We start from the raw sequence: 15,309 nt of genomic DNA, 5'->3' as shown, positions 1-15,309 counted from the left end.
GAGGAGGAGGAGGTAATCAGTGAACATAAGTATAACAGAATTTCATATGCTTTGATTATTTTTTAATATCCAACTAATCTAAGGTATAAATAGCATTTCAGAAAGGTGTGTATTCATTCGAGATGTTCTTATACATTTTTCTGGGAAAAATTAGGTATTCTCGTATGGTACAGATGCAATAAAATGTGTTTGCTTTAAGTTGAGCATAATGTTGCTAAGCCCTGGATATTAAGAGAGATGAATTCTCTTAACCAAAGCAAAAGGAAGTCACACATCTGTGCCTCATGTATTTACTGTTCTGGGAAGAGAGCGCCCAAGGCTGTCATCTCGAGAGGGTTGAGGTTCCCTTTATACAGTGTTGAAAATACTTCCTACCATTCTCTTGGCCATTTATCAGAAGCTGACTACTTATTTCTCATGTCTTTATTGGGAATGTATGTGCTGAAATTAGATATTTAAAATGAGAGAGAGAGAAAGAGGAGAGAGGAAGGGAAGGGAAGGGAAGGGAAGGGAAGGGAAGGGAAGGGAAGGGAAGGGAAGGGAAGGGAAGGGAAGGGAAGGGAAGGGAAGGGAAGGGAAGGGAAGGGAAGGGAAGGGAAGGGAAGGGAAGGGAAGGGAAGGGAAGGGAAGCGAAGGGAAGCGAAGGGAAGGGAAGGGAAGGGAAGGGAAGGGAAGGGAAGGGAAGCGAAGGGAAGCGAAGGGAAGCGAAGGGAAAGGAAAAGAAGGGGAAGGGATGACAGGGAAGGGGAGAGGAGAGGAGAGGAGAGAAGAGGAGAGGAGAGAACAGAGCCAAGGAGAGAAAGCAGAAATGCACCCCCAAATGAAAGGCCTCCAAACATACCTCGCATGTAATACTGTAAACCTTATTGCAATGTCCTGGGCTGATAGCCAGCTAGTGCTTTCTTAAGTGTATGTGCTGTGTGGAGAGTTCTATTTTTCAAAGGGCAGCCCATCTCATAACTGGGCAGCACCAATTGTTAGGAAACTCATTTTCACACAGGGCCGAAGTGTTATTTCCTTGTCATGATGGTCCTTTACTAGCTGGTTCAAGTCAATTTTATTTTCTCCTTGCTGACTTTTCAACACTTTGATGATAAGAAACCATCCGCTCTGTCAATATCTTTTTCCTCAGAGGAAACCCAAACAGGTCCTTTGGTGGGTCCCTATGCTTTCCTACTTCCCCAGCCTCTTGATTACTCTTCTCTAAAAGTCCTGAGGCTTTCCTAGCCTACAATTATATTTTGGGACGTAAAAGAGTTCAACGCTCTCATTTTAGTATCAGCTGCCTTACAAACTGATCATTTCTTTTAATATGATAACTTTTATTACATTAATCATTTAACTTAAGAAAAATTGAAGCTCTCCACTTCCATTTTACATAGTTGAGTTTTTCGAATTTTTCAATGAACATACATTTCTTGTGTGATAATAAAATAATTATAAAACAAAACAAAAACAGGGCGCTGTGGTCCTTCCTCCCTAAAAGATGATGAGATTCCTAGCTTGGAAATTCTCTTTCCATCTTGTCGGACTTAATGGGCACTGAAGATGAAATGCAGATAGACTTACTTTGGCATCTTCCTGAATGATAGGAACAAATCTTGCTACCGGTAGATATGGGGCGTTTAGGCTCAGAGGCTATCATTTTCTAAACTGTACTTATATATTTTCTAGCAACTATTATGAGAAGTCATTCTTCTGATTCTTTTTTTTTTAAAAAATCCAACAAATTTTCAGGCACAGAGACTTCAAACTAGTTGGTATCAAACTTTGCAAGAATAAACTATCTTGTTCTATGAAAAACAACAAAAACTAGTCTCAAAGATGTAAACACAACTCTGAACATTGGAAGCACTCTAAATCTTCAAGGGAAAAAAATAAATGTGCCAGAAACAGAGGCAAACTCCTTGCAGAAGTCCATCAGTAGACATGTCGCACCTCAAAGCAGAATTACATCTTTTTCAGATTTGGGTTCCCTGGGCCCAGCCTAGTTCCTGACCCAGGATAGGTGCTGGGGTCTAAAATCTCCCAGTAGTAAAAGTCAGATAGTATTCCTTGACATCGTACAGCTTAGGGACAGCAGCTCATAGCTTAGGGACAGCAGCTGGTAGCTGCCCCTTCTCTTATTCCCTGCCTTTTGTAATACCCAAGGCCTGGGATAGAAAAGGATGTCAGTAATTCTGGATAACTTTTTCATGTTATTTAACTATAAAATAGAGAACAAATAGTACCTGCCTTGCTTTATATATTACACATAGTAAATAGCAGCTGTCAATGCTGCTGACCTATGAACCCATTTTTCAGACAACAGAGACCTTGGAAATGTTTCTGAAATTCCCCCCTGGTTTAGAACAACATGGGACAGGAGGAGGTTAGGAACTGTTGTCATTTAATTAGACTTCCAGCAGCTCAGATGCAATTGGACTGAACTGCACCTACTTGGAGTGGTACATGTGTCAAGTGCATAGAATCTAAATTTTTGCTTAAGAGAGGCAGTGACGTTCCTGACAGTTCCAACGTCCAGGAAATCTTTCGGGAGAGTCCTTGGAGGGAAGAGCTGCTGTAGGTGTACTTAAAGGATATGGAAGTTAAAGACTATGTTTGTCCCAGAATTTCAACTTACATCTATTTTTAAACATTGCAGCTCAGGGGAACTAATGCAATACTACAAGCTACATATAAGTTTTTAATAATTAGAATCTATTCAAATGTTTCTTGAAGGGGTGGCCTGATGGCTCAGTTGGTTACAGCATGAGCTCTCAACAATAAGATTGCCGGTTCAATTCTCGCATGGGATGGTGGGCTGCACCCCCTGCAACTAAGATTGAAAATGGAGACTAGACTTGGAGCTAAGCTGCACCCTCCACAACTAGACTGAAGGACAACGACTTGGAGCTAATGGGCCCTCGAAATACACTGTTCCCCAATATTCCCCAATAAAATAAAAATAAAAATACTTAATTTAAAAAAATGGATTTTATTTAAAAAAAAATGTTTCTTGAAGAAGTTTATGATTGAAAATTGCAGTAAAGCCATTGTTTTATCAATGTATGGGGATCCATAATCATGCCAATATGTTATGTAAGTGTTGGAAAAAAAGGAAAACGGTTTAAATTAGGTTATGTATATAACTTATACTCCAATTTTGAAAAATACTAAAGATGTAGACATGATTGTGTATCACAGTAATATTTAGAAAATTACAGTGAGTCATTAAACATGCATTGAATGACTACTATGCACAAACAGTAAAGATATTTAAAGACTTTTTAATATCTAAGATAAAACTATCATCTGCTTTACTTTTCACTGCTATTTATTTGATGATTCACACACTCTGGCAAAGTAATATATTACTTAATACTTCTTCACTGAACTTATAACAATGTCTATTGTATTAAACCATTCTTTCTGAGCAAGTTCTGCATTCATTACATGATAGTTTATTGTTAATGTTTTTCCAAGTGCCTGAAATATATTAGGTATTAAATAAACTGTATTGAAGGAATAAACCCACGAATAAATGGTCATTTATAGACTGTTCTATACTAGAGTGGCCATATAATTCTGCAAAAGATCTGGAAAACCAGACCAAGTTTAAATACCTGTCATCAACATGAATAAACCCAGATCTACAATGAATAATACTTATTTTAGGAAGATTCTTTAGCTTAGCACTTAATAAAAAATTATTTACTTTGTATTTTTCAGTCTGATGTCTTCATCCAGAGTAACATTTCCTAATTTGATATAGAGAAGTAAATCCTTTTAAAATATGACATGAATTCTACATTAAGTCCCTCCTCACATATCTTCTTGGATTTTTCTCAAAAACTGCATTTCTATGAGCTGGAAACCAAAAACATGCAGTAATGTGCACAATGATATTATTTTTAATTAAGCAAATAAATAGTTATTATAGATATATTGACCCAATAATAACTTTAATCAAGAAGCAACAATAATAACAGGCATTTACTGAGGACCATATGACAGTAGTCCCAAACTGAAAAAATGGAAAAGAAAGAAAACGCAAGGATTTCCCGGTTATTTTCTAAGTCTAACAGCTATGTATATTTGCATGTTCTATATTCTGAGACAGAAACTAAAAAACTGGGAAGCTGAATATAACTTTTGTTCACTCTGCAAATATCAGAGAAAACTCTCCTCATGCTTCCAATAGGGGGAGAAAAAAGAAACCATTTTGAAATACACCAGAATATTCTGTTCTTAACAAGGTCTGACCTGAAAAGAAACTATTGATCAGAGCCTAACCTGCTGGGGTTTTGTCAAAGTCTAATTGAACCAAAGGAAGGGAAATACCCAACTCCAGATCTCTCTAGCCATCATGTCCCACTTAAAGAGAGCGGGGAGGGGGAGGAGGAGGTAATTGAAAAGCACTCTTGAAGTTTACATTCAAGAACACAGGTTTATTAAAAGACTGAGACCTAATCACAGGACAATAGAATCCTTTCCCCTCTACCCACACTTGACCAACACATTACTAAAAAACTGTTCATAGCAGTTCCATTTGCCCAGTACATAATTTCCAGTAATCAAGAAAAAAACTTGCAAAACATACAAACATGCAAAACACTCAATTTGAATGACAGAATAAGTGTCACAACCAGACTCAGATGTTGATTATATAAAAAGCTATGCTTAACACGCTCAAGACTCTCATGGACAAAGTAGGTAGCATAAAAGAACAGATAGTCAATATAAGCATAGAGATCAAAATTCTAAAACTGAACCAAAAATAAATCTCTGAGCTTGAGGCTATCCCAATAAAAACCTCCAAAACTAAAAAGCAAAGAGAAAAAAGACTGAAAAACAAAACAAAACAAACATATAAACAGAATATCAAAGAATGTTGGGACAAATTAATGTCAATTACCAAAACACAGATCTAGAATTTAAAGAACACAAAACAAAATAAAGGCCAAAAATTCTACACCTAGGTATATATTAAAGCTATAAAAAATCAAAGATAAAGAAAAACTCGTGAAAAATCCCGGAGGAAATAAATGTCACATATAGAGAAGGAAAGATAAGAATTACATCCAACTTTTGCTTGAAAATCATGCAAGTAAGAAGAGAGTGGAATGAAATATTTATATTGTTGGAACAAAACCCACCAACCTGGAATTCTGTACCCTGCAAAATTATTCTTCAGAAATGAAGGAGCAATAAAGATTTTCTCAGATAAAATAAAATTAAGGAAATTGTTGCTCGCAGACCTGCAGAAAGTTCATTGGGGAAAGGGAAAATGATATAGGTCAGAAACTCAGATCTACAAAAAGGAGGAAACAGCATCAAAGAAGGAATAAGAAAAGGCAAAACACAAACATTTATATTCTTAGTCTTAATTTAACAAATAACATTATGTTCAAAATTATAATAACAATATATTTATTATGCATGCTTATGTATTATATATGCTTATGTATTCTAATGTATCACTAAAATGAACAACAGCAATTAATACAAAGGACAAGAGGGAGGAATTAGGAGTATTTTGTCATTATAACATAGTTACACTACATGTGAAGTGGTATAGTATAAAATGAAAGTGCATTTAGATTAATTGTAACTATAAATTGCAAACTGAAGGACAGTAACAACAACAACAAAAAAATTAAAAAGAAGTGTAACCCACATGCTAAGAGGAGAGAAAATGAAGTAACATTAAATGCTCAATTAGAAACACAAAAGGCAGGAAAAGGGTTCAAGACATACATAGAAACAAAGAACAAGGGCAACAAATAGAAAACATCAACAAACGTTGATATGAATCTAACTTTATAAATGGACAGAGCTGGCAGGTAGAAAGTAAGGACATAGTTGAAGTCAACGATACCATCAATCAATTATATATAATAGACATCTATAAACAACTTTATTCCACAACAACAGAATACGCATTCCTCCCAAACTCTCATGCAATATTCACCACAAAGCACAACTTAGCAAACTTAAAAAATAGAAATCATATGATGTCTGCTCTCAGACCACAATGAAATTAAACTAGAAATCAATTAAAAGACTGATGGAAAATCACAAAATATACAGAGATTAAACAATGCGCTTCTAAATAACAAATGGATCAAAGAAGAAATCTCAAGAGAAACTTCAAAAAATTTCCAACTAAATGTATATTCAAACAAATTATCAAAATTTGTGGGATGCAAGGAAAGCAGTGCTTAGAGAGAAATTTATAGCATTGTATGCATATATTAGAATACAAAAAAAATCTAAATTCAATAATCTAGGATTACACTTTAGGAAACTAGAAAAGAAAAACAAATAAAATCCAAAATAAGTAGAAAACAAATAATAAAAATTAGAGTAGAAATCAATGAACTGAAAATGGTAAATCAATAGAGACAATCTATGAAATCAAAAGCTGGTTCTTTGAAAAGACCAAAAACAAAAAGATAATCCTCTAGCCAGGCTAACGAGAGAGACAGAGAGAAAGAGAGAGAGAGAGAACACAAATTACTAATATCAGAAATGAAAGAGGGGACATCACTGTAAATCCCATGGACATTAAAAGGAAAATTGAGGAATACTATGAACAACTCTACCCACAAATTTTATAACCTAGATTAAATGGATCAGTTTACTAAAAGACACAATCTGCCAAAATTTACAAGAGAATAAACTGAATAGGCTGAAATCTATTGAAGAAATTGAATAAATAATTAATAAACTTCCAAAACACAAAACACCAGACCCAGGTGGGTTTGCTGGTGAATTCTACTAAACTTTTAAGAAACATTTTATACCAATTTATGACTATAGAAACAGAAGGCATACTTTTACATGCATCTATAAGACAAGCATCATCCTAATACCAAAAACAGAACAGCACATCACAAGGAAAGAGAACTACAGACCAATACCTTTCGTGAACATAGATGTAAAATCCTCAAGAAAATATAATGTATATAAAGCATTATATACCATGATCAAGTGGGATTTATCACACGAATGCAAGGCTTGTTCAACATTCAAAAATCAATTTGTGAACCAGCACAACAACAGGCTGAAGAAAAAATATCACATGACCATATCAATTGATGCAGAGGAAGCATTTGACAAAATCAAATACACATTCATGATAACAAGTCTCAGCATACTAGGTCTAGATGGGAACTTAGTAAACTTGATAAAAAATATGTACAAAAAATCCCACAGCTAGTATCATACATAATAGTGAGAAACTAGAAGCTTTCCCGAGAAGATGAAGAACAAAGCAAGGAGGCCTCTGACAACTCCTTTCAACATCATGCTGGAAGTACTAGTTAGTGCAATAAGACAATGGGGGGAAAAGCAAATAAAGCTATCTATACACAGATGACTATCTTTGTTGAAAATCTGAAAGAATTGACAGAAAAACTGTTGGAACTAATAACTGATCATATAAATGCTGCAGGAAACTTTTGGGAAGGGTTCGGATGACTGATTCAATTTCCTTACTGTTGATCAGTCTATTTACATTTGCCAATTCTTCGTGATTCAGAAGGCTATATGTTTCTATGAACATGTCCATTTTCTTCTAGGTTATTGAATTTGGTGGCATATAGTCCTTCACAGTATTCTTGGATGCTCCTTTGTATTTCTGTGGCATCTGTGGTAACTTCCCCTCTTTCATTTCTGATTTTGTTTATTTGTGTCTTTTCCCTTTTTATCTTAGTGAGTCTAGCTAAGGGTTTGTCAATTTTATTAATCTTTTCAAAGAACCAGCTCTTTGTTGCAATATTTTTTTTCTATTATCTTTTTGTTCTTTATTTCATTTAGTTCTGCTCTGATTTTTATTATTTCCTTCTTTCTGCTGACTTTGGGTTTCAATTGTTCTACTTTTTCTAGTTCTTTAAGTTGTAACGTGAGGTTATTTATCTGGGGTTTTTCTTGTTTCTTGAGATAGGCCTGTAATGATATAAATTTCCCTCTTAAAACTGCTTTCGCTGCATCCCCAAAATTTTGGTAGGATTTATTTTCATTCTCATTTGTTTCTATGTATCTTTTGATCTCTCCTCTAATTTCTTCTTTGACCCAGCCGTATTTTAAAAGTATGTTGTTTAATCTCCACACATTTATGGTTTTTCCTGCTTTCTTTTTGCAGTTGATATCCAATTTCAAAGCCTTGTGATCAGAGAATATGCTTGGTATGATTTCAATCTTCTTAAATTTGCTGAGGCTAGCTTTATGTCCCAATATATGGTCTATTCTTGAGAATGGGAGAAGATTTTTGCAAATAACACCACTGAAAAGGGGCTGATATTCAAAATATACAAGGAACTCATACAACTCAAACAACAACAACAACAAAAAACAAACAATCCAGTTAAAAAATGGGCAGAGGACTTGAAGAGATTTCTCCAAAGAGGACATACAAATGGCCAATAGATACATGAAAAAAGGCTCAACATCTCTAATCATCAGAGAAATGCAAATGAAAACCACAACGAGATATCACCTCACACCTGTTAGAATGGTTATCTTCAACAAGACAAATAGTAACAAGTGTTGGAGAGGCTGGGGAGAAAAAGGAACCCTCATACACTGTTGGTGGGAATGCAGACTGGTGCAGCCGTTATGGAAGGCAGTGTGGAGGTTCCTCAAAAAATTAAGAATAGAATTACCATATGACCCAGCAATCCTTCTCTTGGGTACCTACCCAAAAATCTGAAAACATTTATCCGTAAAGATACATGTATTCCAATGTTCATCACATCTTTATTTACTGTGGCCAAGACTTGGAAACAATGAAAGTGTTCTTCAACAGATGATTGGATAAAGAAGTTGTGGTATATATACACGATGGAATACTATTCTGCCATAAGAAAAGATGAAATAGTACCATTTGCAAAAACTTGGATGGATTTTGAGATTATTATGCTGCGAGAAATAAATCAGACAGAAAAAGATGAGAATCATATTATTTCACTGATATGTGGTATATGAAACTGAAAACAATAAAGGAACAAGACAAACAAATGAAGAAACAAAAACTCATAGACACAGACAATAGTTACCAGAGGGTAAAGGGGGAGGGGAATCATAGATGAAGGTAAAAGGGATCAAATATATGGTGAGGGTGGGAATACTGACTCTGGGTGGTGAACACACAATGTGATATATAGATGATGTATTACAGAATTGTACACCAGAAACCTATGTAACTTTACTAACAATTGTCACCCCAATAAACTTTAATATAAATAAATAAATAAATAAATAAATAAATAAATAAATAAATAAATATCACAGGATACAAACTTAATGTACATAAAAATCAATTGCTTTTCTGTACTGGTAATAAACAAGTGGGATTTTACATAAAAAATACAACACCATTTACAATAGCACCCTTGCAAATGATATACTTACGTATAACTATCAAAATATACATACAGGATCTATGAGGGAAACTTCTAAACTCTGATGAAAGACATGAAAGAACAAGTAAATAAATGGAAAGCTATTTCACATTCATGGATAAGAAGGCTCAATATTTTCAAGGTGTCAGTTCTTCCCACATTGATCTATAGTTTCAATGCAAAATCCCAGCAAGTTACTGTTTGGATATTGATAAATTGATTCTAAAGTTTACAGGAAGAGTAAAAAAAACCCAGAATAGCCAACATGAAGGAGAAGAGCAAGTTAGAGAAGTGATACTACCCAACTTCAAGACTTAACTATAAAGCTACAGTAATAAACACAGTGTGGCACTGGTAAAGTAATAGGCAAATAGCTCAGTACAACAGGGTACAGAGACAAGAAAAGACCTGTATAAATAAAATCAACAGATCTTTGACAAAGGAGAAAAGTCAATACAATGGAGCAAAGAGTCTTTTCAACAAATGGTGCTGGAAAAAATGGACATACAAATACAAAAAAAAAAAATGTAGACATACATTTTATTCTCCTTACGTCTTCATAAAAATCAACTCAGGGTGGATCACAATACTAAATGCAAAACAAAGCTATAAAACTTCTAGAAGATAACTGTGAAGAAAGACTGGATGATTTGGGCTTTGGTGATGACTTTTTTGATACAACACAAAAGTACAATCCTTAAAGAAAGAATTCATAAACTGGACTTTATTAAATTAAATATTTCTGGTCTATGAAAGACACTGTTAAGAGAATAAAATGATAAGCCAGATATGGGGAGAAAATATTTGTAAAAGACACATCTGTTAAAGGAATGTTATCCAAGTTGTACAAAGAAATCTTAAAACTCAGCATTAAGAAAACAACCCACCCAACTGAAAAATGCATCAAAGAGCTTAATAGACACCTCACCAAACATGATATAAAGAGGACAACTAAGCATATGAAAAAATGCTTCACATCACATGTCATCAAGGAAATGCATGTTAAAACAGCAAGATATCTCTACATGCTTTTTGGAATGTCCAAAATATGAAACACAGACAACACCAAATTCAAGCAAGAATGTGGAGCACCAGAAACTCTCATTGATTGCTGGTGGGAATGCAAAATGGTACATTTACTTTGGAAGACAGTTTCGTGGTTTCTTTTAAAACTAAACATACTCTTACCATAGAATTCAGCAACCATGTTCCTTGAATTTATCAAAAGGATTTGAACACTGATGTCCATACAAAATCTTGCACAAGGATGTTCATAGCAGCTTTATTCATAATTGCCCAAACTTAGAAGCAACCTGTTTCAGTAGGTGAATGGATAAAGAAATTGTAGTTCATCTAGAAAACTGAACATTTTTCAATGATTCAAAAGAGTGAGCTATCAAGCCATGATTAGACATGGAAGAAACTTAAAATGCATACTGCTAAGTAAATGAAGGCAACCTGAAAAGACTACATACTGTATGGCTCCAACTGTATGACATTCTGGAAAGACAAATCTACATAATCAGTAAAAAGCTGAGTTATCACCAGTGGTTTGAGGGGAGGCAGGTATGAATAGAGGGAGCACTGAAGATTCTTATGTCAGTGAAACTACTCTTTGTGATGCTATAATCATGGACATGATACATTTGTTCAAACCCATGGATTTATGCATTAGGGCTCCATCTTGGTGCTGTAGGTTCATCAGTTATAACAATTGTACCATTCTGGTGGGGCGTATTGATAATAGCGGAGGCTGTGCATGTAGGGGCAGAGGGTATATGGGAAATTTCTGTACCTTCTTCTCAATTTTCCTGTGTACCAAAAACTGTTCTAAAAAATAAAATATATTACAATATATACATATACATGTATACATGTGTATATGCATGTAAGTCTGAGAATGAACTATTTTTATAGGTATCAATATCAATGACTCATAAAAACAATAGGGTAACAAAAAGAAAGCACGTATATTTCAAAACCAGCAAATGAATCAAATGATGCTAAAAGCAAGGCTATGGTCAACTTTGGAGGGGTGCCATATTATGGTAACACAAAGGAGGTGTCTGGGTACTATCATTGCTCTATTTCTTTACCTGAGTGATGGTTTAATGGTTGTACTCACATTGTGAATATTTACTTATATACTTATGAATTATGTACTTTACATGCATATTATAATTCAGTTAACATGCTAAATAATTATTTTGTATTTTTATCTTCATATTTTCTTACTTATATGAGATTTTAAACAATTTAATTTCAATAATTTCTCCTTTCAGTAATACTCTGTTACTATCTTTCTTACTTGACTGTTTTTACTCTCAAATTTTGTGGAGGACTGCTCATGTTCTCTTTCACTTTTCATAATTCCACTGCTCCAGAAACACAACTGAATCCTTGCAGGTGTAATAATGAATAGTTGAACATTTTCATTATGCCTGGATATTGATATTATAAAATACATTTATAGAATATAAGGTAAAGAAAACAGAAGTAAGGATTTTTCTTCCTAAATTTTCTCATTCTACCCTGGGGTTTATTTTAGAAAGTACAAAAGTCTCTTACAATAAAGAAGTCAATGTAATTTACATTCATGAGTGTGTTTTTTTTGTGTGTGTTTTTTTTTCAAATGGTGAAATGGGTAAAGACAGAACATGATTAGATAATACTACTACAAATGAGGCTTGCAAATTTGTGGATGTTGAATTCAAAATGAAAAAGTTCATTAAATATTAAGAATCAGTGAAAAATATAATCTGATTCAGAATAACTGGAACCATTTAAATACCTACGTGTAAAGTGTGGATCATTCAGAGTGAATACAAGTAGACTTGACGATGTGGTGGTAAAAATATAGCAGACTAAGAAATTAATAAGAAAATAGGTGGAAAAATAAAGTAAGGAAATCATGCATTGAGGTCATCTACATTGAAGCAAATGACAAAAGCTAAAAGAATATACAAAAGAAATTTTAAGTAAAGATGCAAGGAAATTTTCTCAATTTTAAGAAACACAGTTTTACCTTCTCAGAAAGAACTTGAGAGCTAAATTTACTATTACAGAAAAAAATAGGAAAATTCATGATGTCCTTATTTATAACCTTTTTATATGTGTATTTTTTTTAAACTTTGTAAAAGGGTTAGATAATATTGATTCCCCAGTGAGCTGAATAATTTGAGCCAAATCGTCAAAAATTGCAATCAACCTTCCGGGGAGAAACAATCAATAGCCCAGCTCCCACCTGCCAAACTGTAGCTTCTATTAACATGATTCAGTTCACAGAAAGGAGTGGATAAGAACATACACTTCACTTAATAGTGCACGTTTTATTTACATCTAAGCCAACAGCAAGTGTGTAATGAATATTTTAAATTCCTCTTTAATTTCCATCACCGATGGACAATTCTTCAAGCTCTTCTCTGCTCCTGAAAAGAAAAAAATTAACTAGTGAAAGATTACTTTTTCTCTTAACAATCCATGTTTTTGGGGCCCTGGTTTGCTAAGATATGTACCATGAAGAATTTGTATCCACCTTTAAAGAGGCTTTTGAAAGGTATCAAATATTATATTCTAGGTATGTTTCCATCTCTTAAAAGCCAAAAATTAATGTTGAAAATATTTCTTAGAATTTCAACAAATATATTTTTTTATATTTTAAATAAGCCAAACAGCATGTAATACCTATGAGCATTTAGCAAACAGACATTCCTGAGTTATATTTCAAGGTATTTGAAATTGTTGAAGTTTGAAATAAATAAACATAAATATGCAAATAGATGTATTTACATTCTGCCTTAAAAAAATCTTGATATCTGATTTTTATTTTCTTATATTTTTGGAAGTTATTTTTTTGTTTGCTTCCATCTTGCACAAAGATTTTCTTAAGTCTTTCTCTAAGTATTCTTGTATATGCCTGCTATGAGTTTTAAGAAACTATTATTAATATTTTTAGCTCTGCCACACGTGAATTGTTATTAACTTAAAAGGAAACTGTTTTACATATGGGAAATATAAGTAACTATATAGAGGTGGGTGGAAATCACCTTCAGAACTCAGATAAATGTTAACTTTCGAAGTTAATTCCGAACCACAAAAACTAGTTCAGCCAGTTGTGGTTTATCAAAGATAGGGAAAAAAATATGTATGACATATATATATATATACATATATATATATATATATGTATATATATATATACATATATATATATATATATATATATATATATATATATATATATTCATTCCTAGTTACAATTACTGCATCTGCTAGAGGTTGTCATTACAGTATTGTATAGGATTTATCCAACAATAGTACTAACCTGCATGAAATTCTAATAAATGAGAGTTTATCTCTGTTGTCAGGCAGCCTTCTTATTCAGCCTTTAGGTCGTTTCAAACTGATCCTGTTTTTCTCACATTTTTTTAATTAAATTTATTGGGGTGACAATGGTTAGTAAAATTACATAGGTTTCAAGTGTACAATTCTATGCTACATCATGTGTACGATATATCACATTGTGTGCTCACCACCCAGAGTCAGTTTTCCTTCCAGCACCACATATTTGACCCCCTTTATCCTCATTCTCATTTACTATTATAAAAAAATAATAAGTTATTGAATACCTACTCAGTAGTAGGACAGTGCCAAGCACGTAGCAGATCCTAAAGCAATATTAGTTGAATCGGTGAGTGAATGAACAAATGAATAAAGGGAGAAAACGCCATTGGAAGTGCTATTGGAAATACAACGATAAAGCAGCCAGAAATCTAATCTGCAAAGAATTTACGATCTGGCAGATCGAATGTGATAAAAATGGATACCTGTAGGTCAATACCTCAGGAAGTTCAGAGAAGAGAGATCTCAATTCTAGCTCTGGGGTTCAGAGAAAACTTTATGGAAGATACAGAGTTTAAGATTAGCTTTGCTGCTGAGAGATTCAGGCTGTGTGGAGAGAGAATAAATAAAATTCGGTGTAATGAGAAGAGCATGAATGAAACCAGGGAAGTCAGAAAGAATAGGAAAGAACCTGTAAATAAATGATTCACTTAGGTGAGAACACAGGTTGGCCATGAGAATCAAGGGTAAATACAAGAAAGGTAAATATTTATCTACAGATAAATAAGGTTACGTCTTACACCTCAAACAAAAAGGGTGGAATTTTATGCTGTAGTCAACAGAGAACCACTGAAATTTGGGGGTAGGGACAGATGGAGAGTTGTTGAAATAATAAGCTTCCACTGCTCTGAGGTTTGTATTTTAAGTAAGGGGTATTTTGACATTGTAACATTTAGTTGTGAAACATAGAAATTAATTTTTAAAACAGGCAACTCTCAATTTGTTGCCATTTCCCATCAAGAGGCAAGATGAAGAAAAAGAATTAAAGTCAAACGATCAGGAATCTGATTTCATCTCTGCCACTAATCAGTTCTGGAACATTGGATAAAACCGTTCTGGACCCCAATCTAAACCTTTGTAAATGAGGAGATTAGGCACATGATCTCCTAGGTTTTTTTCAATGTATTCAGCTTTCAAAATCCTATATTTATTCTTAGTCCATTGTCTGAAAACACCATCTTGTTTTCTCTGACATTTTTTGAAAGGGACTATAGAATTTCCGTGACTAGTCCTGAAATATGCCAAGGTTAACTGGAAACTCTAGGTTCCTTATTTTTGCATCCTATGCAGTTTGTTTTGATGAAGTTTTGAGTTAAACAATGTATCTTATTTAGGATCAGGTAGTTTTAGACAATACACTTATTTCTTAGTTAGCATTGAATGGGTCGCAATTTACCGTGCTCAAGATGGAATAATACACACGAAAACTCTAAGTTCTTTAAAATAAAATTTTATAAAACTATATATACATAATACATTTTACGGCTCCAAGTGCTTTTATTTATGCAAATATAGTTTATGG

This window comes from Rhinolophus sinicus, chromosome 3 (assembly GCF_057876585.1).
Source record: "Rhinolophus sinicus isolate RSI-liver-muscle chromosome 3, RSI-T2T, whole genome shotgun sequence".
Taxonomy (NCBI): domain Eukaryota; kingdom Metazoa; phylum Chordata; class Mammalia; order Chiroptera; family Rhinolophidae; genus Rhinolophus; species Rhinolophus sinicus.
Note: the sequence above shows the minus strand (reverse complement) of the source record.